The sequence below is a fragment of the Manacus candei genome, unplaced genomic scaffold (genome assembly GCF_025592945.1).
Source record: "Manacus candei isolate 608988 ecotype Guabito, Panama unplaced genomic scaffold, ASM2559294v1 h1tg000034l, whole genome shotgun sequence".
In the NCBI taxonomy this organism is placed as follows: domain Eukaryota; kingdom Metazoa; phylum Chordata; class Aves; order Passeriformes; family Pipridae; genus Manacus; species Manacus candei.
The window spans coordinates 14309709-14335058 of record NW_026138082.1 but is presented as its reverse complement, the minus strand read 5'-3'; the positions used below and the strand labels follow the sequence as shown (position 1 = coordinate 14335058).

Here is a 25350-nt window from a genome sequence, read left to right as displayed (position 1 = left end):
CCACACTCTTCGCGCACCGAGTAACGCGGCTGGCTACGGGAGCTCGCCTAGCAGGGACGAAAAACAAGGGGGGGGGAGTAAAGGAGGAGAGCCCACCCTCCACCCCAGCAGCCCCCCGGCCGATGCCCGCGCCCGGCGCACCCCAGCGCTGCCCGGCGCACCTGACAGCCCGCCGCGCCGCGCTGTATTTCCCTCCCTTAGCGACAGGGGAGGGGCGCGCCGGCCGCGGCGCCACCATTGGCGGAGGGGAGCGGCGCGGCGCCGCCATTGGCTGCGGCGGCGGCCAATGGCGCGCGCTGTATCCGGGAAGCAGGAGGCTGCGGAGCTATTTAAATCCTGCCCGGTGATGTCAGCGCGGCTCGCGGGGGGGCTCGGGCGGCGGGGCTGTCAGCCCGCGTTAGGCACAGCGCGGGGCCGGGAGCGGGAGTGGCCCGGCACCTGCCGAGCCGTCCCTGCCTTACGGGACCCCGCAGCGCCCTCCTCCCCTTCCCCGCGAACTTGTCTCGGTGGCGGTCCTGGAAGATGCGGGTTAATTTCGGGGTGTTGGCGAGGGGCGCGCTGGGAGCGCCTGCCAGTGGTGCGAGCGGAGCGCTGAGCCTGCTCTCGCAGAGAAGGCGAAAGGGCAGTTCTCTGCGTTAAAAACACTTCTGCGGCTGTTCAGGGGGAGAGATACCTTCACTGTTCCTTATTTGCACCCAGTGCCTTCCCACAGGCTCGGTGACGTTGCCCCTCAGTTCAGGGAGGGCACTGAGTTGCTGGAACGAGTCCAGAGAAGGGCAATGGAGCTGGTGAAGAGTCTGGAACGCCGGTCTTATGAGGAGCAGCTAAGGGAGCTGGGGATGTTCAGCCTGGAGAAGAGAAGGCTCAGGGGTGACCTTATCAGTCTCTACAACACCCTGAAAGGGGGTTGTAGCCGGGGGGGGTCGGTCTCTTCTCCCGGGCAACTAGTGAAAGGACAAGAGGACAGTCTTAAGCTGCAGCAGGGGAGGTTCAGGTTGGACAACAGGAGGAACTTCTTCACATAAAGGGTGATTAGACATTGGAATGGACTACCCAGGAAGGTGGTGAAGTCACTGTCCCTGGTGGAAAGGCTGAACGTGGCACTTAGTGCCATGATCTAGTTGCCAGGGTGGTGTTAGGTCATAGGTTGGACTCAAGGACCTCAGAGGTCTTTTCCAACCTAATTGCTTCTGTGAATTTCATACTTTGAAGGCACACGACTTGCCTCTTGGTGTCCCAGGGTTGCCTGAGGTTGCCTCAGGGTTTGATCCTGAAGGACTGCCACAGGTGGGAAATCCCAAAGTGGTTTAAAGGTGCATGTTTGGGCCATGAAGCAGACCAACAGTAGCTATAGCCACCTGGCTGATTTTCCTCTTTCATTTCTGATTCTAGTCATGGCAGGTCCTGTTCTGTGGGTCTCAGGGAAGGCTTTTAGATACTAAAACCTGATAGATGCTACTCATCACAAATGTTCTGTTTTCTATTGTCTTCCCAGCACAGCAATCACAGATGGAGCTGAAATGGTGCTAGGTTACAACAGAAGAAGAAGCAGCCAAGATCAAAATGCTCTGATTTGTCTTGGCAGAAAACGTAAATTGTGCTGCGCTTCACTATGCTGTAGACCTGTCTGGAGCTCATCTGGTAGCCTAATAATGGCTGAAAAGTGGGATTAAACTTGAGTTGTTTGACCTGAGGCATGTAATCATCATCCTGCCTGCAGTCTAACACCCAGTACCCTGATGTTAGCACAGTTCTTTCCTTATCATGTGACCCAAACTGATCCATCACGTGACCAAAATGCAGGCATCTTCCTTTACACAAAGGTATGTCACTCCTGATGGGAAGACCCATAAACATCAGGTAAGAGACTGCAAGATTTTCTCAGTTCTCTGCAGATGGATGTGTGCTGTGACCATAGATTTTTTTTTGGCCTATATAACTACCTGCATTTTGGTTGTCTTAAGATGTGTGTTCAGCTCTGTGGCTGCAAAAGGGCATATGGTGTGGTGACATGTGGAAGTGATTCCCTAAAAACAATTCTGTGATGTGGTAAGCTGAATACACAGGAGGTCACTGAGCTGAACACTGTTGGTGCCAGAGAAGCTTTATGATGAGGAAATTGGGACAGGAAGCCAGGAGCAAAAAGGCTTCTGACATCTAGAGGACTGAAGATCTCAACAGCTTCCCAAACAGGAAAGTGGGAGCACACAGCCTATGTTGTTTCATGATGAAGCTTCATAAATTCAGAGTCCTGGTTGGCATGAGAAGCCAGGTTTGACCCAGGACTTGACAATTAAAGCTGGAGGAGGGAGGGAGGTGGTACCCCCAAAGAAGGATGAAAAGCCCTTACTGTTAGATGTGAAGAAGCTGTCATTGAAACCATGTTTCTTTGCTGTGGCAGGATATGGCAACAGAGGTAGCGGAAAGCAGGAGAAGGCTCATCATGTAGGTGGCTCCTCTGAGGGTAAGGGATGGCATGTTATAACTTGGGGTCCTCAAGATGAATCTGATTTTCTTTTAAGGATGTTCTTCCACTGAGAGTCAGATGGAAGAATGCGAGAACCCCTCTCAGGAACTACTTCATGTGCCTTTTCAGTCTCCCCTTTGCATTTCCTTGTTTTCCCTGTTTGGGAAGCTGCTTGGAATAAAGATTAACTCACTACACTCAGTGTGTTGTTTATGTATTGTATTTGTCTGTCAGTGCCATAATCCAGATTTTCTGTGAGTTACCAGCAAGGCTCAGGAATAATATTTTTTGTTGTTTTAATTGAACTTATTCCCCATGGTCCCTGGCTCCATTACTTCCAGGGTGTGATGCTGTAAAATGTTGATGCTAAAAAAATAACTCAGGAGCAGTTAATTGAGGGTGAGATAAGGAAAGGGTTTAATTGTGCCAAGGCAATAGATGTTACAAGGCATGCGCTGGCTGTGCCTGAGATGTTACATTTTATAATACTATCTGTCCAATCCCAAGTGTGTCCACCTCGTAGCCTTTGCTCTGGTCCACCTCGGGTCCACCCCCTGAGAATTGGGTCTGGGAGCCTTTGGGACCACCTGCTTCATCATTCTCATCATCCTCAGAGCACAAAGGGTACATAGTCACCTAGTTCTTGACTCTGTTCTGTTGTTCAGGCCTAGATATGAGTGTTCTCTAAACAATATAGGCCTTGCCTTGACAAGAGACTAAACATTTCTACTGGATTCGGGGGGTAGGATTGGTATAGGGTGCATGGAATGGGGTAAGAGGGTTAAGGAATGTGCAAACTACTTGTACTACAGGGTAAAGGAATGAGGGCTGCTGCTTTTAACATCTACTTCCACTACTTATACAACTTATAAAGCTTACAAAATGTAGAAAAATAAAAAACTAATAGGGGCTTGAGGCATCAGTGACTTGGGGAAGTTTTGCCTTCTCTAAAATATCAGATCAGCATTAGTGAGAGATGAAAAGCTGGGCAGAGGTGTTCATGGTGGTCCTGCTCCTAACTCATGTATCTTGCTCAAATGTTTGGAACTAATGGTCGTATTTGACTTCAGAAGAATTTTTTCCCTAATGTGGGCTGTTGCATTTGGAGGGAAAAAAGGGAAGGGGGAGTCATTCACCCCACTTGACAAGATGGAACATGGTTCGCTTTGTAAAATGAATTTGAGTGTTTTGGGAGCAGGAACTGCTGGGCTGGATGGAGCCCTTGCCTTGGAGCCGTATAAACTTTGTTTGTTGGAAGGGGAGGGGTTGTTCATATATGTAAGTGGAAGATGAATGGATCTTTTTGGACTTCACAGTTGTGGCATAAACTTACTGGAACAGAAAGGAATGTGAAGAGTTCATATGGTCCATCCCACAATTTCACTACCATAAAGCAGGATCCAATCTCCCCATCTCTTTCCTGGTAAATATCCAAATTATACAAATAAGGGATGAAATTTTATAACCTCCCCAGGCATCCCTTTGAGTGCTCTGCTTTCCTTAGGTTAGGACAGTCTTCTACTGCCTCAAATTCGAAACTCCTTATGTGCAGTTTAACTCCATTACTTCTTGCCCTACCCATTTAGAGAACAGGTTGTTCCCTTCCTTTTCACCACAGAATTTATGCTTTTGAAGACTATCGACATGTGTACCTCCAGTCTTCTTTTTTATTTATTTTTTTTTTTTTATTTAAGGTTAACCAAACTTGTAATCTGTTCAATTTTTGATCATCAGTAGTTTTTTCTAATTCTCTTCATATGACCCTGGGAGACAGCAATTCCTGACCCCTCCTCACTTTGTCCTACACATCTGTTTAAGAAAGGTCTGGAGAAACAAAGCCAGTAGTTATGCCAACATTTCCTCAAAGTCTTATTTTTTTTTCCTGTAAACAACTGTGCTGAATGAACAAAATTAATGGCAGGTGAAATTTGCAGCCCTGGGAAAGGAGCATACACTGCAGAGGAAGATGGATAGATGGTGCTGAAGTGGTGACGTCAGCTCTGAAAAGAAAGATAGGGTCAGCTGGGTGCAGCTCCACTGAAACAGGAAAAAAAAAGAACAAACCCCAAATTTTAGGATGTTTAAGGAGAGAGGATGTCGGATGATGAGCAATAAAATATTACTGTAAATGATACTCACTGGAAATCATGGTGTGTTGCAGCAGCTCAGCTTCAGAGTTTTACAGGGTCTACAAAGATTGCAGTTAAAGCTGGATAAACTGAGGTGCAGAAAAACTAGGAGGCATGTGAATAACTGAAGCTCAGACAAGGCAGAACTCCTCTGGAAATCTCCTCCTAGTCTCAACTCTGCTTTGTCCTGGCCAATCTTTAAAAATCATTCCTGCTTCATACTAGTGATATGTAATACTGTCATTTTGCAGAAGGGTCTATAACACTGTGTAGAATTCAGCTGAATTCAGGCTACAAGAGGGGGTTACTGTAGTCCTCTGATTTAAAATATCACTGATAAAAATATTCTTTTAAATGTTCTGGTCAGGACTAGTGAAGCTTTTAAATTTTTAAATGTGTTTTATGTGGAAAATCCCTCTGTTAAATAATTAGCAAATGCTTTGAGCATTACTGCATATTTTATATTTCATCTTCCTGGAAGAAATGGATGGTTCTGTTGCTATAGATTAACTGCAATTTATTTTGTAATACTCTGACTGCTGGAAGAGAGACTTATTAGTTTACTTCTTTTACTTCTGATTATTCAAGGAATGGGGTTGGACAGAAGGGTTTAACCATAACTTTTCTTCTATTCCCAGTCCCAGCAGACATTTGAGTTCACAAAGAAAGAAATCTGTACAAGCTGAAAATGTGAAAACCAGAGACTGAGGGGTTCAACAGTATGAAGGATTGCAGGGCTGGATCTTATTTTCTTGGCAGGCACTGGCTACTATGGTTTATTTTACCTTTGACATAGCCTTATTCCACATTTCAGTGTATTTTTTTCTTAGGCAGAAAAAAAAATAAATCATTGCTGCAGCTGCTGTTGTGTGAATTAGTCTTAGATACCAATGGACACTAATTGTGTTTAAAATTAAGAATTTGGCACAAGAAGCTGTTCAGATTTAACCTTTTCTTCACAGAAATGGAGTTACAAATGATTTTTTTCATGGAATGAAGGATAAGATCACCTTTGAATTAATTTTGATGATCAGATCTGTGGGTTTTTTATGCTCTTTTAACAGTAGGTTGTGTCAGAAGTGTGGCCTTGGCTCTACTGTGAGTATTTTTGTACATCTCAGGGTTTTTAGGCTATACCAGTAGGCCTCAGAAAGCAACACAGCACGGTAGCTGTCACATCTGTTTTCCTAGAAAGTTGTTTTGTCCTGTTTTCAAGACAAACTTTGAATTCTGAGATGATTTTGTATCCTTAGCACTTCAATTGGCAGCGCAATTCGTGAAGGAAAAAAATGCTTCAGTATTCATGTGTTGGACCTAATAGCCCTCCTGGCAGTCAGTGGGAGGCTTTAGTTTGCCAAAAGATGCAGTCTTAGGCTGCAGCAGACTTTCAGCCTGAAGAAATTTCCCTACATTACAGAATACAGGCAAATGTTGATTAACCAAATGTGCCTACAACACATAAAAGTTCTCAAAGAGCATAAGCTAACTTCTGAGTTTTCTCCTCTGGTGTAGCACCAGTAGTTCAGATGTCTAAGCAGTCTTCTTCTTAATTTCACAGCCCTGCTTAGGTGGCCAACCCAGTTTGTTTTCTAAGCTATTTTATACAGAAAGCCATTACCTGCACGTACTGTCTCTGAATGCACTGGGGCTCAGGTGTATATTTTTGCCCACATCAGTTTCTTCCACAGTGTTGCCTGGTTAGCACTTGCAACAAGCATCCTGTGCAGCCTTTAGAAAAGTCTCTTCCAGCTTGCTGGAGACAAACATGGAGGATGCTGATGACCATCAGGGGGTATAAAGAGGATGGTTGCAGTGGTACTTGGTGGTCTGTTAAGGGCCAGATCCCTAGTCAGGCCAACAAGGATTGCAGGGAAAAAATGAAAGGCTTGAATAAAACTAATTCTCCATTCTGGCAATCCAACTGGGGAAATACGTGTTTCCTTGCAGCCCTGCTGTGGCTTGCAAAAACTCTTCCATCTCCAAAACAGTGCCGAGACTGATGCCAATGAAAATAACACGCAGAAACATTTTTTAACATTTGTGCCACTCATTTGCAATTCAAATATGGGGAACTCGTGTGTGCTGAAATGAAGGGTGCAGAATAGGACAGACCAATATGTTTATGAAGACTGGAGGGTTTATTTACCATCACTGAGATTTAGAGGGGTTTTTTTTCATGTTATTTATTGGCATTTCTAAACTGCTGTTGAACTGTAGCTTTCCTGTTGTGATGAAGCTGAATGACTAGCATCTTGATACTTTTTTTAGTAGCTTGGGAGCACATATCAAAAAGCAGAGGACACCAAAGAAGGCTGTAAGAATGTGTTCAAAATAGCATAAGGAGGAATTTTATGCAGTATTTCCTATGTACAATGTTCCTAAGGCAGTGTGAAATTTTACTTTATTCTTTCATGAAACATCTTTACATATAAGACAAAGTCTATTTTTTAAATACTGGCTTGTTTGGGCAACTGCTCTTAGGTTTGGGATGAAGTATAGTGTGATGTGATATCATGTCACCATGTAATATTAATCTCTGCGTAATTGTCCATAAAGGGCAGGGAACTTAAGAGGAATGTCCTTTTACAAAAATCCTCTATAATGGAGGGGGAAGCTTGTCCACTGAATTGCCCAGTTTGTGGATTATTTTTGTTTTTAAAAGTTATCTGTCACTTTTCAGTGTTGCCTTTTTCTCCTCACAATCCAGAAAAAAAGACTATTCAATAGCTAGCATAAAATTTAAGTCCAGAGGTGACTCTTACAGTAAATACCAGCATGACATTTGATATAAATTCTTGCCTAAAATACCTGTGATAAAGCTTAGATCCTATAAGTATGCATATGTATGTATTGGTCCTAGAGAATGATCTAGGTGGGGGTTAAACACCGTGCTCCAAAAAAGCAAATCCATGTAAACCACTCTTCATCATCTGAGCATATGCAGACACCTACCATTTTTGTGACACTGTTTTAATCCTATGTGGAATGGCTTCATGAGGACAGCTGCATCTTTAGCATACATGAAAGCTTACTGAGCTCAGTACAGGGCTATTTCCAGCTAAGAATGCAAATCAGCAGAGACTGTTGTTGTCCACCTCTTTCCTAATGGCTGGCTAATTACAGGATAGAGAAGGACTTACTGAGGAAATCAGACTTTCAGCACCCTCAGACAACAATTCTCACTTATTAGATGACAGATCTCACTGGATGAGAGTGGAATCATGACACATCCTCTTCCATGGTTTTCAGAGTTGACTTATACTCTCTGCCATGCTTGCATGGGACTGTTTTACTTTCTATAACCACTTAAAATGCTATGCTCCTCCGGTTTCTCTGGAATTTGTGGTTTGTAGTAAGGAAAGGGATAATTTTAACACAAGAACTGAAATCATGCCTGACTCCCGAGTAGACAAAGAAAAATATCTCTAATGCTATTTCCTTAGGTCTTTAACTTCAAAGATAAAAAATGTACATCTTTGCTCTGGTACACATACTCTCTACCTCAACTTCTCTTGCATCCCTTGAATAATTATTCTGTTAGGAGTTGTAAGTCACACAGTACTTTTGAATTCATAAAATTTAGCATACAGGAGAAGTACCTATCAAATTTAAGGACCAAAATGGAGTCATCAACCACTCACGAGGCAACACTGGCAAGAAGGAGCACTCACAGCTTCTTGTCCTGAGCAATACAGAACACCAAGCAGCTACTGGGTTAACTTGTCCTAACACAGAGCAGAAGCCCCTGGAGTGAATCCAGCATTGCTTATCTAAGAGCTGTGTCCCTGTGTTTGATTGGTGTCCTGTTTTGGTTTTGTTTTTTCCAAGGGAATCATAACTCATTTGCACAATCCCTAGTCCATAATGAATACACCTACTGGGATTTATAACAGATAAATTAAAGGAGATGTGCTCATGAGACAGCAAAGCATGCAGTAGAAGAAAGGGTAAGGAGTACCCTTTTCATTCTGTTGGATAAGAATGGTCACTTAGAGCAGGATCTAATTTTAATTTCTAAGTTATCCAAATACCCACATCAAAAAAGGAAAACAAAGAGAAAACAGGTCATTATGGGCAGACTGGTATCACAAGTGCTTTGGTATCTTGCTTTTGTGTGTTGCATTCAGTACCTGGTAGGTTACATACAGCACCAAAGTAGACAGGATTTATAAAGATGTCATTAAAGAATGTCATTAAAGGCTGCAGGAGACAGTAAAAAAAAACTGGTCCCACTTAATAACTTTCCTGAATCTTACATGATGTTTTTCAGTGTAAGCAAAACAAGGACTGTTAATAAAGTGGCAAGTCAGCTGCTGCTCAGAAAAAGGGGTGCAACGCTGTATGATATCCCTAAAAAATAAGAACCAAGAAGAAATTGTGATCTGCTGTGGAGAGCTGAGGGTGCATGTTGGTCTTCAGATTAATTTAGGTAAATTTAATTTATCAGTAAATCAACTATGATAGGATGTTGGAGAGAGATAAACAGGTTGTAGGTGTGGATGGGAAAAATATATACACAGCAAAACAAGCTGGTTGGGTATGTGGAGAAGCGTGTTGCTGGAAAATCCTGTGAGACACTTCATACTAGCTGTAGTATCATGTATAAACTTGTGTCACATGCTGTTGATCAGGCAGAATTCAAATGCTGAAGGGACTGAGCTGTGGCAGAGTCTCTGGCTTTGTGTGATTGCCAAACAACCCGATATGGAGCACTTGGTAGCATCTTACCATCTATCTTCTGCTTGTTATGACTACATAGTGCTGTTTCCTGGCAATTTTGAGTTTATTTGAAGGGCTCTGGAGAAGGGAACCTGACTGGCATACAGCACTGGAATGGACACAGCAACTGCTGGAAGATGCAAGAGGATTCATAGGGGAGGAGAAGAGCAGAAAGCAACAGAGAGAAGCAGAAGTGAACAAGCACGGAGTGTAAAGATGGAACAGAGGTGTACCATTAGGGTATAGTTTAAGATGTTACCTAGGGATGGAAGGACCTGTGGGAAGCTGAGAAGTGTATCAGTGTTCTTTGCTTAGCATGGCAGATCTGTTTATCTAATTCTTTTATCTGTGGTATTTCTAGAAGTAATGTGCAAGCTGTACTGCAATGTAGAGACAAGCAATAAAGGCAGTTCAGCTGCTAGGATCTGTAGATGCTGATGCCTGAGGTCTCTCATAATCTGGTATGTGGCCAGCAGGAGTGGATGAAGCATAGTAAAGGAGAGGAGAGGAGAGCAGTAGTACGCTTGGTTTACAGCTGTCAAACAATAGTGTTTCTTGTTTGGGAATGAGCTTGGGTTAGAGCTCTTCAGACCTATTTGCCTAGGGCAAGGCTCCAGGCTGGAATGCTGTTAGGAATTTACAGCTTAAAGCTCCTTGGCAGCAGTTGCCATTTTTCAGCTTTTGTGGCAATGGAGCAGATTCCTGGGAATGGTAAGGGAAATCTCAGAAGGTATTTGTGAGACACCTGGGAGATGCATGTAGGGATGGGGAGGGAGTCTGGGAGAAGTCAGCAGGGTGTCATGGATCTGTAGCAGACCTGGCAAGGTGGGGGAGGCTGTACTCAGTTTCTTTCCCTTCTCTCAACCCGTTCCCATCTTTTCCTCCCCAGGGGTGGATCCTCATGTTCTTGGGAGTTTGCAACTTTTGTCCAAAGTCCACGACTGTCTCCTTCCCACTTTATAGCTGTCTTCCTCTATCAAGTCAATTTTACCTAGAAAAAACCCTCCTTGTGGCTTTGTTGTGGCCTCTAATTATTCTCTGCTGAAAAGAAAACAATGTTGGTGTGTCTTCTGTTACAGAACAAAGGGGGGGCAGAAGGTGGGTGAGGACTATTTAGGCCAGAACAGCAGGTTCTGTCTCCCAAGTCATAGGCAAAGTCCCTTACAATCTTCAGCTGCCTCTAGTGAGCTGATGTCATTCAAGTAGTCACACTGATGTCAGAAGCTCGCAGTTCAATGTTCATTATCTTCCTATGTAGTTGTCAGGGATGTATCTTTTGTCAGGTAAAGCAAAATCAGCAAGTGTTATGAAGAAAACATGATTGGTAGAAGTAGCAGAACTAACCTAATACAAGAATACTTGCCCATGTTATACCCATCATCAAGCAACACTTTAGAATAGACCACCAACCAGTAAAGATCAGCCAAACTGAATGGTGCTCTCTACCTCATAAAACTCATCTACCTCAATTTGAAGGGCAGAAGCAGAGCCCTACCTTCAGAGACATCTGGGACCAAGCTTGTGTAGCTGGAACCAGCACAATTAATGTTACTCCTCCTGATTACTGACAACCACTGGTCCTGTCAGCAAGGAAAGGGGAAGTAGAGATAGCCACTCTTCTGTAACTTTGTAGTGTCCTTTGCATTATTAATCACCCTTTAACAGAGGTGATGAATAGCCACACTCCTTCCCACATATCCAATTATTGCATAATAATTAATGTTTGCATTTAGCCTGTCCTGACCTAAACCACAAGATGCTGAAGTCTCTCGTGTCAGTTCAAGACTGCCTTGTAGGTTTCTAAACTGGGACCAATTAATGGTGGGTAATTCCTGCATGCTCTCTCCAAGCTCCTCTCCCAGTTTCTACTCTTCCCTTTTTAAGTCTGGTTCCTAGTGCAGTGCTGGTCAGGCAGGCATGGCTATTGAATACATCAGGATCATAGCTCAGTGGAAAGAGACCTGATAGGCACACTAGCCTCTTTTGTCTCAACACCTTTAAGTGTATATAGAGGCCATATTTATGCAGCTTTGCATCTAGTTTAGATGAGCAACATTTAGTTCCTAACTGAATGTACATGGATGGAATAAGACATTTTTCTCTTCATTCCAGATCTGTTTTCTATCCAAACTAAAATCTTGGCCAGTTGACCTATCCACCTCATTGATAATTTCCTGTCTCCTAGCATAAATAAGCCACAGCTGTATGTGTTTCTTGCAAGTTATCCTGACTTAGATGACTAATCAGCTCTTCATTCATGTATTACCTTTGGTCTTCTCAGGGTCCTCATATCCATGCAGTGTGTAAAACTGGATGGTTCTTCCCCTCAGTTATCCCTAAAATAGTTCAGTTTTCTTGAAAAATTGAAACTTATCTGGACTTGTATCATCCCATAGCTTTATTAATGAAAGATTGGTTTCAGGAGTTGGAGAAGCTCTTTCTTCTCTCTCCTGGTTTTCGAGGAAGCTGGTTCCTATCTTTGCTCAGATAATTCTTCCATCATACTTTGTTTATCTGAGTTTCAACTCATGCTTCAGAATTCTTTCTTCCTCACTAGTCTTGAAGTCTGAATTGTCCTTTACTAACATGCAAGGCAGGCCATTTTAAATGTTATCCTTCTTTCAGTCACTCTCCAAAACTATCTGTCAGGATAGGCTTGTCATGGCCGGAGTTTAGTTGCAGAGATTCTGGGATTTACACTCACTATAGTAGCCACACCTCTCTGCATCTACCTCTCTTTTTCCTAATAATTAAATTGCAAAATCTCTGTGATCAAGAACATTGTCATATTGCTTTGTATTTAGAGTAATTTCTATTATGATTGGCTTATCATTCATCTCTGGAATTCCTAGGTGTTACAGAAATACAGATTTTTTTTATTTTATTCGTGTATTCATTTAAAAATACCATGTGGTTTTAGGGATTACTTTAGGAGATTTTAGTGCAATATTCCTGAGAGGAAATGTAAAATGTCAGTGGTTCGGGATTCTATCCACAAAATTTTTTCTCCATTGCTCAAATTGCCATGGAATCCTTCTTCTTGTTTGTAAAACCAGTATTCTACACTTTTAGTGTTTATGCGGACCCACACTACAAAATCATAGACTGGATCAACCTTCACTGCAAGAATGATGTGATATTAGGACAGAGCAGTTTCAAAACCTCAGCAACTGTGTATTCTTTTAGATACTTAAAGTAATAGATTTTCTAAGCTGTATAATCTCACCAGATTCTTAAAGGACACCATCTGTCTGTACCACTACAAAAGTCCAAGTTGGCCCTCCCCCTCCCAAAAAATGCAAAATGTTTTTGAATCATAACTGTTGAATGTATTTTCACAATTTAAGAAATTTAACTATATATTTGAAGATGAAAGAGCATTAACAAAACCGAGAAAGCAGAGTATGGGAATTTTCATCCCTAGACCTGATAGGAATGTGGAATTTGAGCAATGTTTGTCCTTTATTCCCTCAGCTCAGGAACACCATTCTTCTTGCACTAGGGACAAAAACATCTCTGGATGTACCATGGAAATAACAAGGCAGGATACAGAAATTAAATATTTATTTCTGACCAAGTCCCACTCCATTTAGTGCTTTCCCAAATTAAAAACATTACTAGCAGTAGATCTGATGAGCTTTCTCATGAACCTTCTTTCTACTGAACTATGACTTTCTAGTATCCTGCAAGCCCAACTGTAGGCAGCTGAGCTGCATCAGGGCCTTATACTGACAACCCTAAAAGATGAGAAGAGCTCAGTGTGTAGAGGAATCTGAGGCTCCATTAAAACCTTATTGCATGTTACTGCACATTTAAGATGATCTACAACACTCCATCTGGCTGAGGTGCTACAGCCCACACATATATGGGCTTGTTTTGCCAATGAAAACCCCTTATATTCTTGTGTACTCTCATTATTGTCCATCAAAGAAGTTTTGTTAGTATACTCAAAAGTGTTCCCTCTCTGCAAGCATCACTCACACTTCTATTTATATAATTTAGAAGTACAAATGTTTGCATATGTGATTTAAAGGAAAGGTGTGTATATATATATATATATATATATATATATATACACACCTATAAGAAGAAGAAATGAGAGATGAACCAATATTTACAGGTAGTCCTAATGCAGAACCCCTTTGTAGGCAGGTGGGAAGAGTAGTGTTTCTTTTCATAACTGAAATCACAGAAACATTTACAAAGTAGAACAAGACTTTTGTTTGAATGCCTATTCTCTGTATCCACACAACCTCTGAAAGCTCTGCTAAGGTGAATTTCAGTTCTCATTCTGGATTTCAGGAAGATGCTGAGAAAAAAAAGTCCCACTCAAAATGTCTCATCTGATCTTGCTGGAACTGGTAGTTGAATGGGCAGAGTTCCCACTTGTCTCAGCTCTTCAATAAATGTATTTCTTTTGTACCCATGATGGCACAAGGAGCCGTTCTCTATATGTCATGTTGCTGGTGAGAGAGGCTTCCTACACTCTCAGAGATTGTAACTCCATCTCCTTTCTCAACAGTATCATTAAATCTTACACTGGCGTGGGTTTTTGTGGAAATCCCTCATGCACATAAATTAGTAAAATGATAATGATAGCAAACTGCCTCAGGCTCAAGTATCAGGATGCAGTTTCACAATTAGCCTAGGCTGGTCTCAGCCCATTTTGCTGTATCCTTCCCCTATGCCCCACACCTGCCAACAGCAGAAGTGGTCCTACAGTTACACACAGACAGATCAGCCACCCTATTTGGCAAAACCAGCTGATTTGGAGAGGGGATAGTGTTTGTTTTCTGCTTAGGCAGGTCCCTTCCTTGACTATATAGCCCCATGAAAGCCAATACCAATACACAGCAAGGGGGCAGGGGCAGGACATAAGGTTGTCCGTATCTTTAGCAGAAATGCAGATAACTTGTTAAAATCTCTCACTAAAAAAACCTCTTAGAACAGATTGATAAAATTGAATTGTGGAAATTGCCAGGACTTGACAGTATCTATTCTTGAATTCCAGCATAGCTGAAATATGAAATTGCTGTGTTGCTTTTTGTGGTGTGCCACTTGAATTGGCTTGGGTAACAGAAGAATTGAAGATGGAGGCTTTGGGATATTTTTGGTAAACATAAGCCAGTATGGCTGATTTCTGTACCAAGAAAATAAACTAAAACTGTAACCAAAACTGGAACTAGCATTGCAGTAAGTGGCTAGAATAAGAAGAGTCAATATAGCTTTATGAGACAGAAGTTATACTTCAAAAATCTATTAGAGTCCTTTATGATGAGTATATGAAAGCAAACAAGGAGCTGAGAGGGGTCCAGTTTGGTTTTCAAAACACTTTTGACCAGGCCCCTCAGTAAAGGCTCATAAAAAATTGAGTTTCTGATGAAGGAAGAGACAAAATCTGTGGTTTAGTAACTGTTTAAAAGCTGTGCAGCACAGCAGTGGATAAAAATACAACTGTTTTCATAACAAAGATTTGTTACAATTTCACTATTATTGGTCTTTTATTACTAAGTGATGCTGAAAAGGTGAAGAATACGATACAGTGATGAGGCTTACAGATGACACTAAGTTCTTTGGGATACTAAAATCAAAAGTAAAGCTGTAAAGTATTGCAGAAGGACTCTACAAATTGCTGAATGAGAAAAAAGCTAGCAAAATTAGGTTAACTTAAACAAATCCTAACTTTTCCATACAGGCTAATGTTTTCTGAACATCACTACCATTCAAGAAAGAGGCCATGGAATCATTTTGACCAGTTTGATTAAAATAATCACAGTTCAAAGGTAAACCACAAGGAAGGAAACTGAGATTACACAGGAAAACATGGTATAGCACTCTACTTTTCTCTATCTTGTATTTTTCTAGGTTACAAGGAGGAGCAAGAGGAATGATCAAAGTTGTGAAACCTTTCCATCTGAGGAGATACTAAATGAAAAGTAAACAGACCAAGATGTTTCTATTTGGAGAAAGGGTATGTGAGAGGATACTATGAAGAAATCTATAAAATGGTGAGTGGTGTTAGGGCAGATAGCGAACAGTCATGTACAGATTCTCACAATAAGAGAACTGAATGGAAGTCTGTTCAATTTTTGTTTGGCAGATTCAAAACACAAGGAAGTAATTTTTCCCATAATGGAGAACTGAATGTAGAATACACATAGTGTTATGGTAATAAAAATGGTAATGGGTTAAAAAAGGAATCAGAGTAATTTTAGAGACAAGCCTATTGAAGACTATTATGCAATGGTCTAGAAAGAAATCTCCAGCTTGGAATTATTGGGAGTTACAGGATATGCCCTGGAAAGGATCAATCTGTATGTCTAATGAGCTTTTCATAAGCACCTACAATTGGCCACTGTGGGGAAAAGGGAACTGAGCTATGAAGACCTTTGGTCTGGCCAAGTACAGACTTTTTAAATTCTACTTTCCCAACAGAGTAAATGACGTTATTGAGGGTTCTAATATCAACCACATAATTTGAGGTTAGCACAGGTAAAGGATATTTTAGATGTTACATCTAACTCAATATTGCTTTGATAAACAGCTATGAAATATCCAAAGGGCATTATTTGGCATCATTCAGGTGTCATTGGTCTTATGCCATGAATGCAACAAGGTTATGTATGAAACCAGAGCTCTTTCTCCTGGTAAACACCATGCCATATGTTTTTATCAGGCACTAATTTGGAGGAGAATTAATCTTAAGAAAGTTATTACGTTAGAGTGTCCTAGTTATGTCTAAGTATAGAGCTGGGGGCTTCTTCATTTATACAAATATTGCTAAACATTTAATTTCAGATTCTCAGTCTGGTGGATAATAAAAAATGACTACCCACCAAACTTGTAGCATTAAATGGAGACTTTATTTTTGGCAGCTCATTGGAGAGGGATTAATATTACTGGAATGGCTTTGTTTCTCAGCAATGCCTCCTTAAGAACAGCTTCCTCTGAACATATATTTCTATTTTATTGAGAAAAGGAAATACGGTATTAGAAATCAATGTTTTTAAAGGGTAATTTAAAGAAATCTAATCTTGGCAGATGCTGAAATATTTTCAATTTAGAACAAATAGTATTTCTGTCATCCAGTCAGCTTTTTAAAATTAGACCATTACTCCTTGATAAGTTAATTACAAAACAGAAAGAGACTCAACCAATCTAAAAAAGTGTTATTAATGAAAGTATAGAGCACATGTCTAAAAGCTGCTTTTACTGATTTATGGGTGAAATTTTACTTTTCATATGAAAAACCTTGTCTCGAATGTCTTAAATGATAGGGAAAAATGCTCAATTTTTCACCCTATCACAACTAATTTTTTACACTGGTACGCTGATGGACTATTGTATTTCTGTGCTACCATCCATTATAAAAACTGACAGCATCATAATTGAAATTATTTAAAATATGGTGGATTTAGATAATTCTTTACTTCGGTATAGATATGACTACACAAGAAATGCTGCTACTGGAAATTGCTAGGATGAGTTACCAAAACAGAATTATTGCTCAGCAGGCCATACTCCTCTGGGGGTAGGAAATGAAAAATACCATAAATTCCTTTGAAATGCGGAAAGACAGGAGGAATGGAAGGAACATTTTTTGTTGTGTCTGAGGCCTGGTCATCTTTAGTCAAATCTCTGTGCTCCAGGGCAGATGCCCAGTATCACAGACTGCAGAAGTTTCACGCTGCACAGACACTTAGGCTCCATGCAGACATGAGAAGCATGGAGTAGGTTGCAACTATGAGTTGAAATGTCTCCAGGTCCACCAGCTGAATCCTGGTCTCACTAAAATCCCTGATAAGTCTTTCAGATTAGTGGAGTCACAATTTCACCCCGAGGATTTTGGGTAAAAACAAGTAAAACTCACCAAAAAAATTACAGTGGGTGATTAGCTTCATAATATCTGCCCATGAATGTCTCTGTGCTGCATGGCTGCATTTTGTGCTTCTTGCAGTAAGAACCTGCTGAGGTGCCCAGTGGAAATCCTTCCTGGTTAGTGCTGGGGTCTGAGCCAAAGCCGTGTCCGGTATCAGTCAAACAATTTAACAATATGAATAGTGGCAAGCTAAAACCCAAACTAAATGCCCTGCCTCTGAGTAGTTTACCAGTATAGAAACTGAGCCACAGAGGCAACTGGTTTGGCAATCTCTTTGGGAAACTGTCACTTAGCGGTGTGTGATGACTGGTAAACCCACTTCAACTAAAATCCTATTTAGCCTCAAACAACAGGAATAAAATATAATGGAAGACAAAAAGGTTTTAAACCATACTAAAAGTATCAACATACATCTTTCTTACAACAAATGTTGCTGTCCTAAAGTGGACAGGCAGATTTAACCTTTCCAGATACTGTACAATTCCATAGAATTTCACAGAACTGGTCAGTCAACCGCAGAAAAAGCCTGGCCAACTGCAGAAAAATGGCAGAGATAACAAATCTGGATTATGGGAGATGTTGTTTCTATGAAACTGTAGAGTATCTGAAAAGGCTAAATCTACTTGTCCACTTTTTGGGGTAAGAAAATATATATTACATTATAAATATATTGAACAGTACTGGCCCTAGAATTGAAGCTGGAGGAGCACTACTGGTGGTTGGTCACCTGCCAGGTATAGCCCCATTAACTGCAACCCTTAAACTGTTGGACACCAGGTAAAATCATAAGAAATTTAAAGGAAAAATGTTTGCAGGAGATTTCTATACTTCAAATACAGAAAAAAAAAGCATGGGGTAGAGCAACCCCCTCCAGCTTTCAGTATATACTGTCCAGTGGTAAACCTAAGAACCTAGAACTTTTGAAAAACAGGTAACTTTTTAATTACATGCGAATTCTCCTTTATACAAGGCCATATTACTCCTCACATCAATACTATCTCAGAGATAACAACTGCCTATAAATTGCAATATCGCTCACTTTCCTAAATGTGGAGGAAAATTTAGGCAGACACTAGGCTTTGGCTGTACGCCTCCACCCCCTCCTTTTCATGAACAGCAATACAGGTACCACTGAAAAGTTTGTAACTTTATACTGTTACATGAGAATAACCCAGGGACACAATTATCTCCATTATCAGAAAGTATACAAGCGCAGTGTCCAGCATCGTCTCCAGATGCTTAGCCACATCTCAGGGGACCCTGTAATAGGAGAGCTAAGTTTGACCAGCCTGACCATTTCTTTAAAAGTTGTATAGCAGGTGATATCTTTTAGTATGTATACCTGCAATTATGAAGGTAATTAAGTGGCACATTCCAGGGGAGCCCAAGGAGCACCTTAAATTAAATCCCTGAGACTCACAATGTTATTGTAATTAGCTGTCTGTCTTAGTAGGGTTTTTTTGTTTATTGCATCTACCCTGTGTGCTAGGGATGAAAAAACATAATTTGACACAAAATATTTTAAATGGTTTATTACTGAGATGAAGGCTTATTTTCATTTTTCCCAGACCACATGTTCTTTCTTTCCTTTGCTTTTAATTACAAATATTCACAGCAGTGAGAATGTTTAAAACTTGAGAAGATATGTTATTGTTTATTGCTTGCAAAATAAAGTAATGATGTTTGCCCCTTCCATTTAGAGGGAAAACCTGTCTGGTGATGTTTGTATTATCTTCACCTTACAAAGTAACATAGTTTAAATACCCTTAAGGACAAGCATGTTAGCTCTGCAGTTTTGATCTGGGATTGTTCCAGGTTAGACCATTTTCCAAACACCACTAATTACCACTGTGGAACAGTTTGTATTTTGATATAAATGAACTCCCTTTCTTTAAGTGTGAGCTTCTAATTTCTACAGTGGAAAAAAGGAAGTCAGAAGTTCTATATGAAAAATAAATATAAGCTGCATTGAAAATTTGACTAATTATTTATTAGTTCACATTAACATGCATTAGGGAAGTTACTGGGAGCATGGCAGCAACATTCTGAGCCCAGGTTCCAGTTCTGTCCCTTGCCTTGTGGCTTTTCAGCAGCAGTTTCTTGCTTCATGGTGGAGCAATGTGCAAGGTCAAGTGGGACTGCATTTGACTCTGTATTTATCATAGTTATTAATGGAGCAGCTCAAAAGGTCAAGTGACTTGCATGAAATTCTCAGTTTTTATTTGAGGAAAAATGTGTCTCTGGCCTTGTGCTTCTGGAGAAAAGATGAAAATGTAAATGTACAACAAAGGCTTAAGAAGTGAAAGGATACTTAAAAGTCATTAAAAGACAATAAACATGAAGAATCTTTGATCTGATGTTATGATCTGGGGGATGAATTCATGATTTTTGAATCAGGGATGGGAAAGATGAGGATGGACAATAGAAAAAGGGGTGGAGCAATCTTCCAAAATACAGATTATTTCAACAGCTGTTGTCACATGTTTAAAACTTGTGAAGATATTTTATTGTCTGTTGCTTGCAAAATAAAATTATGAAGAATCCAAGCAGTGTTGTAGACTATGACCTTTCTGGCTGTTATCTGACTTTAGTCTGTTGTAATTTCACTAACCAATAACTTGACACCTTGTGGTGGTTTGAAAAATCTTTTTTGAGGTAGTAATGGTTTGCCCCACTGATAATACTCTTACTGGACCAATCAATAGTCCACGTGCGCCCTACGGAAATTACATGCCCACAGAAACGGAAGAGAAGGTAGCAAAGATAATTTAGTAGGTAGGTAGCCATAATCTGAGCCAGGAGGAGGCATAGGGCCAGTGAGCCCCTCTGGGGGCCAAGGGCCCCCAGCCCCCAGCCGAGGCTATGGGAGACTCAGTATAGTGTCAAAGCTGGACAGGGTCCCGTAATCAAGAGCTGGAAGAATTTCCTTACTGTCAGCAGCAGCAGAAGACACTGAAAGCGGCAGCAGAGCAGTCCTGAACAGAGACATCGGTGGCTAAAAGCCAAAAGATAGCCAGTAGCAGCAAGATAAAGTGAAGCCGGCTGAAAGACACAGAGATGTTCCTGCAGGAGGGAGAGCTGGCAACAAAACAGAGGTAAACTCAACAGAGCTGGTTTGGGGTAAGACTGTATTATTTTCCCAAAACCAGAGACTCTCTGAAGAGGAGGGGTGGACTTCCAAACCCTTAGGGAGTCCCGAAATGCAGCAGCAGCTAGAGACAGGGAGAAAGGAGCTGAAAATCTGGAGTTGTCCTGAGAGCTGAGCCAGGACGGAATGCGGAGGAGGTGGCCGTGCCCTCTGCTGCTGCTGCTGCTGTTTCTATCAAGCTGTTGAGCTGGGACAGAGCAAAAGAGCGTTGGTAAGACTGAACTGAAAGCTGCCTTCAAAGTTCTAACCCAAGAGGAGTGAAGATCTTCAAGGAAATCCCCCGAAGGCTCGGGCTCGGGGTTGAAATTTCCACAAAGTAAGAACAAAAATCCTGACTGCCATACTTAAATCTGCTGCCTCAGGAAAATGGGGGACACTAACCAGTGCCACAAAAAACTGAAATGAAGGAACTGTGGCCTGAGAAGTGACACAAAGACTTTTCTCTTTTCTTCTTGGACTTTTATTGAAGAAGAGGAGAAATTTAATTTAATGTAAATATATATGTGGGTGTAAATAAACCTTTGTAAATATTTTCCCCTTCCCCCAATAACGAATGGTTGTGTTTTGTCTGAAAACTCTCCACATGAGGTGAAAAAGATATCAAGTCCATACCATCATTAAACCCTCTCACAGGGGCAAACTGTGGGGGGGGAGCTTGAACTTAAAAATTAGATTCTCAGGAGTTTCAACCTACCACACACCTGTTGTTCAAAGTAGATCCACAAAACCCATATCTGCCCATGTAGCACAGAATTTCTCTTCCACAAGGGCCTCAAGACCTGCTTCAGGGCTCTTCCATCTCTGACTATCCATCACACAGGCTTGGTGATGGAAGTATGGGTTGAAATCATGGTATCTTCCCCACAGTGAAGTGGGGAAGGAATGGTTATGCTGCTTCCATCATTTGCCATTACCCAGTGGATCTGTCAGCTGTTGCTGGAGGAAGGTTTCAGTCCTCACATTCAACTAGAATGAAGGTGACACAGTGAGTAATCACAACTGCAGTTGCACACTCCACTTCTGGCTTGGAGTTGTTGCACTGGCCTTCAAAAGATGAGATGCAGAGTCTCTATTTTCTACTATGAGTTCTAAAAAATACTGCATGATGATGGCCTGTAAGTGGTTAATTTATTTTCTCAAGTTTCACTATTGGACTGATTTATAAAACTAATTTACAGTGTGTAATGCAGCTTTCATTCTTTTAATAGTTCTCTGTAAGAAGAAGGCGGAGTGGGTTATTGGTTTTTTTTTAATTCCTTTTGTCATGGATTAACCCTAGCCAGCAACTCAGTCCCACACAGCCACTTACTGACTCCCCCACAGTGGAACGGGGGAGAGAATGGGAAGGGTAAAAGTGAGAAAACTCATGGGTTGAGATAAAGACAGTTTAACAGGTGAAGCAAAAGGCACACATGTATGCAAAGCAAAACAAGGAATTCATTTCCCACCTCCCACAAGTAGGCAAGTGTTCCGCCATCTCCAAGTGAGCAGGGCTCCGTCACACTTAACGGTGACTTGGGAAGACAAACACCATCACTCCAAGAATCCCCCCTTCTCCTTCTTCCCCCAACTTTACATGCTGAGTATGTTGTCCTATAGTATGGAATATCCCTGTGGTCAGTTGGGGCCAGCTGTCCCAGCTGTGTCTCCTCCAAACTTCTTGTACACCTCAAGCCTCCTCATTGGTGGGGTGGGATGAGAAACAGAAAAGGCCTCAATGCTGTGTAAGCACTGCTCAGCAGAAACTAAAACATCCCTGTGTTATCAAAAGTGTTGCCAGCATAAATCCAAAACATAGGCCTGTGCCAGCTACTGCGAAGATAATTAACTCTGTCCTAGCCAGAACCAGCACATCTATGCTTTTTTTTTTTTGTTAGATTCCTCATTAATTTGCAGTTCAAATTTGCAGTGTGTCCTTTTCTTGGAAAAACATTACTCCTAACAAAGTGAATTTGTATATCATTCAGGGATCAGGATCCCCACAGAACTTCCTGGAACTAGAACAAGCATTTTCTTATTAACATTTGACATTGCTGGCGGAGTATGAAGAGAGAATTTCTCTATTGAACTTGATGACTCCAAAATTCCACTTTGATTAGCTAACCAGTAGTCAAATTTTAATGGGCCAAATTCTGAAGCACAGCTGCTTTGGAAGTGAAGTCTACCATTTCTTCATAAATGCTTTTCCTTTCATATCCCCTGATGTAAGGCAAACCCTCAATATCTGAGAAGTTTACAACAATTGTTTTCTAAAAATGATAAACTTAGAAAATTTTCTTTTAGTGACCATACATCCTTAGTTTTCACTTTGAACTCATTCTTTGTTGTTCAGCTTCATTTGTTTGATTCATCTATCACTTGCAAACTGATAACACCCTGGCATCCAGTCACAGCCAAGTCTTCATAATGTGAGATGATATATAAACACACTAGTAAAATGATGTTACATCCAAGACACAATTGTTGTTCAGCACAATCCTAAAGATGACCAGAAAGCTGAGGAAGGAGGAGGATTGTTGGTCAATACACTACAGTACCATAAAACACAACAGGCTGGATTTAGCTTGGCAGTAGGTCATCTTTTGGCACATATTTGTAGTCTTAGGGTTGTAGCTGTACAATAAGAGATCCTTATTTGCTTCTTACATTTACTAATATTATTTTATTCTTGTATCACAGCTGGAGAGTATTAGAAAGTATTTGAGAGCTTACTGAACAAAGCTCCTTGTGTGGGCTTGCTCCAGAAGCAGTAAGTGAAGAACTGAAAGGTAGAAAAGAACTGCCTGAAAAAGTGGTGTGATAAAAGAAGACAATTAAAGGCAATACTGGAGCTTTTAAACCTCTCCCACCCAGCAAATGCTGTTTTCTATACCTTCAGTTTCATCTGCTTCTCACAGTCTGTCTATACTACCTGCCTATGCCTATACCTATGCCTGCCTTCCAAATTTCCCCCAGCTTTGGTCTTGCAGCTGCAAGACCCCATAGGGTGTGATTATCTTACTTCCTGTCTGTCAATTATGTTTAAACATATGCTAAACTGTAAAAGGTCATTTTTCTAGAGTGACTCTGGAGTACAGTTACAGTCTTGTTACTGACTGACCTCCTGGACCTGACAGAGATTAAACATCTTGGAGAAATTTTCATTGCTTGAATCTGTGTCATCTCCTTCTAATGTGTGAAGGACTGATCACTTTTAAACTAGTGGTGTGGCGCAAATAAGGTTCAGTCATTTGATGCCAAGATGCCTGACTGATTTTTGCAGTAAAGAAACAGGAATTCATAAACACCATGGGAATAGCAAAAGAAAATGTATCTGTGCAGTTCTTTGTCAATAGCCTAATCTGATTCCTCAGTGTGTCCTGCCTGGACAGTGATGCTGCAGCAGCCAGCAATGCCACAGCCATGTTACCTCACATGATGAAAACACAGTTTCTGTGTCCATGCTTTATCATCAAAAACATAACCTTGCTTTCAAAATAAGAGGAATACTTTTTAAGTATTCATATTGTGGAAATTAAGGTAAAATAGACCATGTTGAAGTGTTGGTTTTAGGAACTTGTACTTACTCTACTTCCAGTGTATTTAGACTTACACATACCTGAAAAATCCTATTAAATCTACAATGGGGCTATTTTCAGGGTTTTTTTTAATGTTCCACTGGCTATTAACATTTCACAGCATGTTGCAATGCTGGTCTTTTTGATTCTATTGAGCCTTGCTGAATGGGAGTTTTTGTATCATTTAAGAGCAATTCTTTGCACTGCCTGTATTCTATATCTTGTCCTCAGAAAAAGGGATGATGACAGGTGATGTCTCAAAAGATAAGTAATCTTCCACTACATAATCTCTGTCTACAGTAAGTTCTCCAGATGTTGTAATGAGGTTCACCAGGCAAATTCATCATGGCATATTACCTACTTTATTTATCCATTCCACTTTATACACCTACTAAAAATAGCTGTTCTTAGATGAGTGAGTCTTTTCCTCTCACATGTGTCAGTCCGCAGGATCTAATTTTGTAAGTAATTTTACAAAACTGAAGACTCATAACATGAATGGGCTGCATTCACCTACTACCAAAATGTGAAACTGTATCCTCCAGGAATATTTTGATGATTTAAAAAATCCCTACAATAGATGTCAATTAAAAGGAAAAAGAAAGAAGGATTGCGTGCACCATTTCATGCTTACTTACTCTTTTTCACTGTGTTTCCATTTTACTGCATTTATCCTCAGGTAAGCTTCCTGTCACCAAATTAATATTGCCATTTTGTATGTCTTTTCTCTTCTTTGCTTTTGCACATTTGCTGTGGTTTAACCTGTCAGGCAGCTAAATACCATAGAGCTGCTCGCTCACTCTTCCCCACCCCAGTGGGATGGTGGAGAGAATTGAGTAAACAAAAGTAAAATTCATGGGCTGAGATAAAGGCAGTTTCATAGGACTGAAAAGGAAAAAAGTAAAATTTAAAAAAAAAAATAGAATTAGTATATGCAGAACAAGTGATGCACAATGAAATTCTTATCACCCACTGACAGATACCCAGCCAGTTCCTGAGCAGCAGCCTCCAGCCAGCTTTCCCCTTAGTTTATATACTAGGCATGATGCCATATGGTATGGAATGTCCCTTTGGCCAGTTTGGGTCACTATTTTGGCCTGTGTTGACTCTCAGCTTCCTGTGCCCTCCAGCCTACTTGCTGGTGAGGTGGTGTGAGAAGCAGTTTACTTAGTGTAAACACTGCCCAGCAACAACTAAAACATCCCTTTCTCATCAACATTATTCTCATCCTAAATCCAAAACACTGCACAGTAAAAGTTACTAGGAAGAAAATTAACTCTATCCCAGCTGAAACCAGGACAATGTTCTAGGTTATGCTACTACTATGTGAGATATCTCTACTTATCTCCAGGTATTTCTTGCATTTTTATTATTAATGACAATGAGATTGGTACCAAGTTCAGCATCAACCAGTGGCTGATTGGTGGTCTTAGTGGTTGTGATAAGAACGA

The 25350-nt window shown here is 40.9% G+C and overlaps 1 long non-coding RNA gene across 1 annotated transcript; it reads left to right on the top strand.

Moving 5' to 3' along the window:
* Positions 1-376: 376 nt before the first annotated feature.
* Positions 377-21052, top strand: LOC127473151 (uncharacterized). The gene is made up of 3 exons (XR_007905291.1): positions 377-2464; positions 15011-15098; positions 15181-21052. It is a non-coding gene; the product is annotated as an uncharacterized LOC127473151 (long non-coding RNA).
* The last annotated feature ends 4298 nt before the right edge of the window (positions 21053-25350 follow it).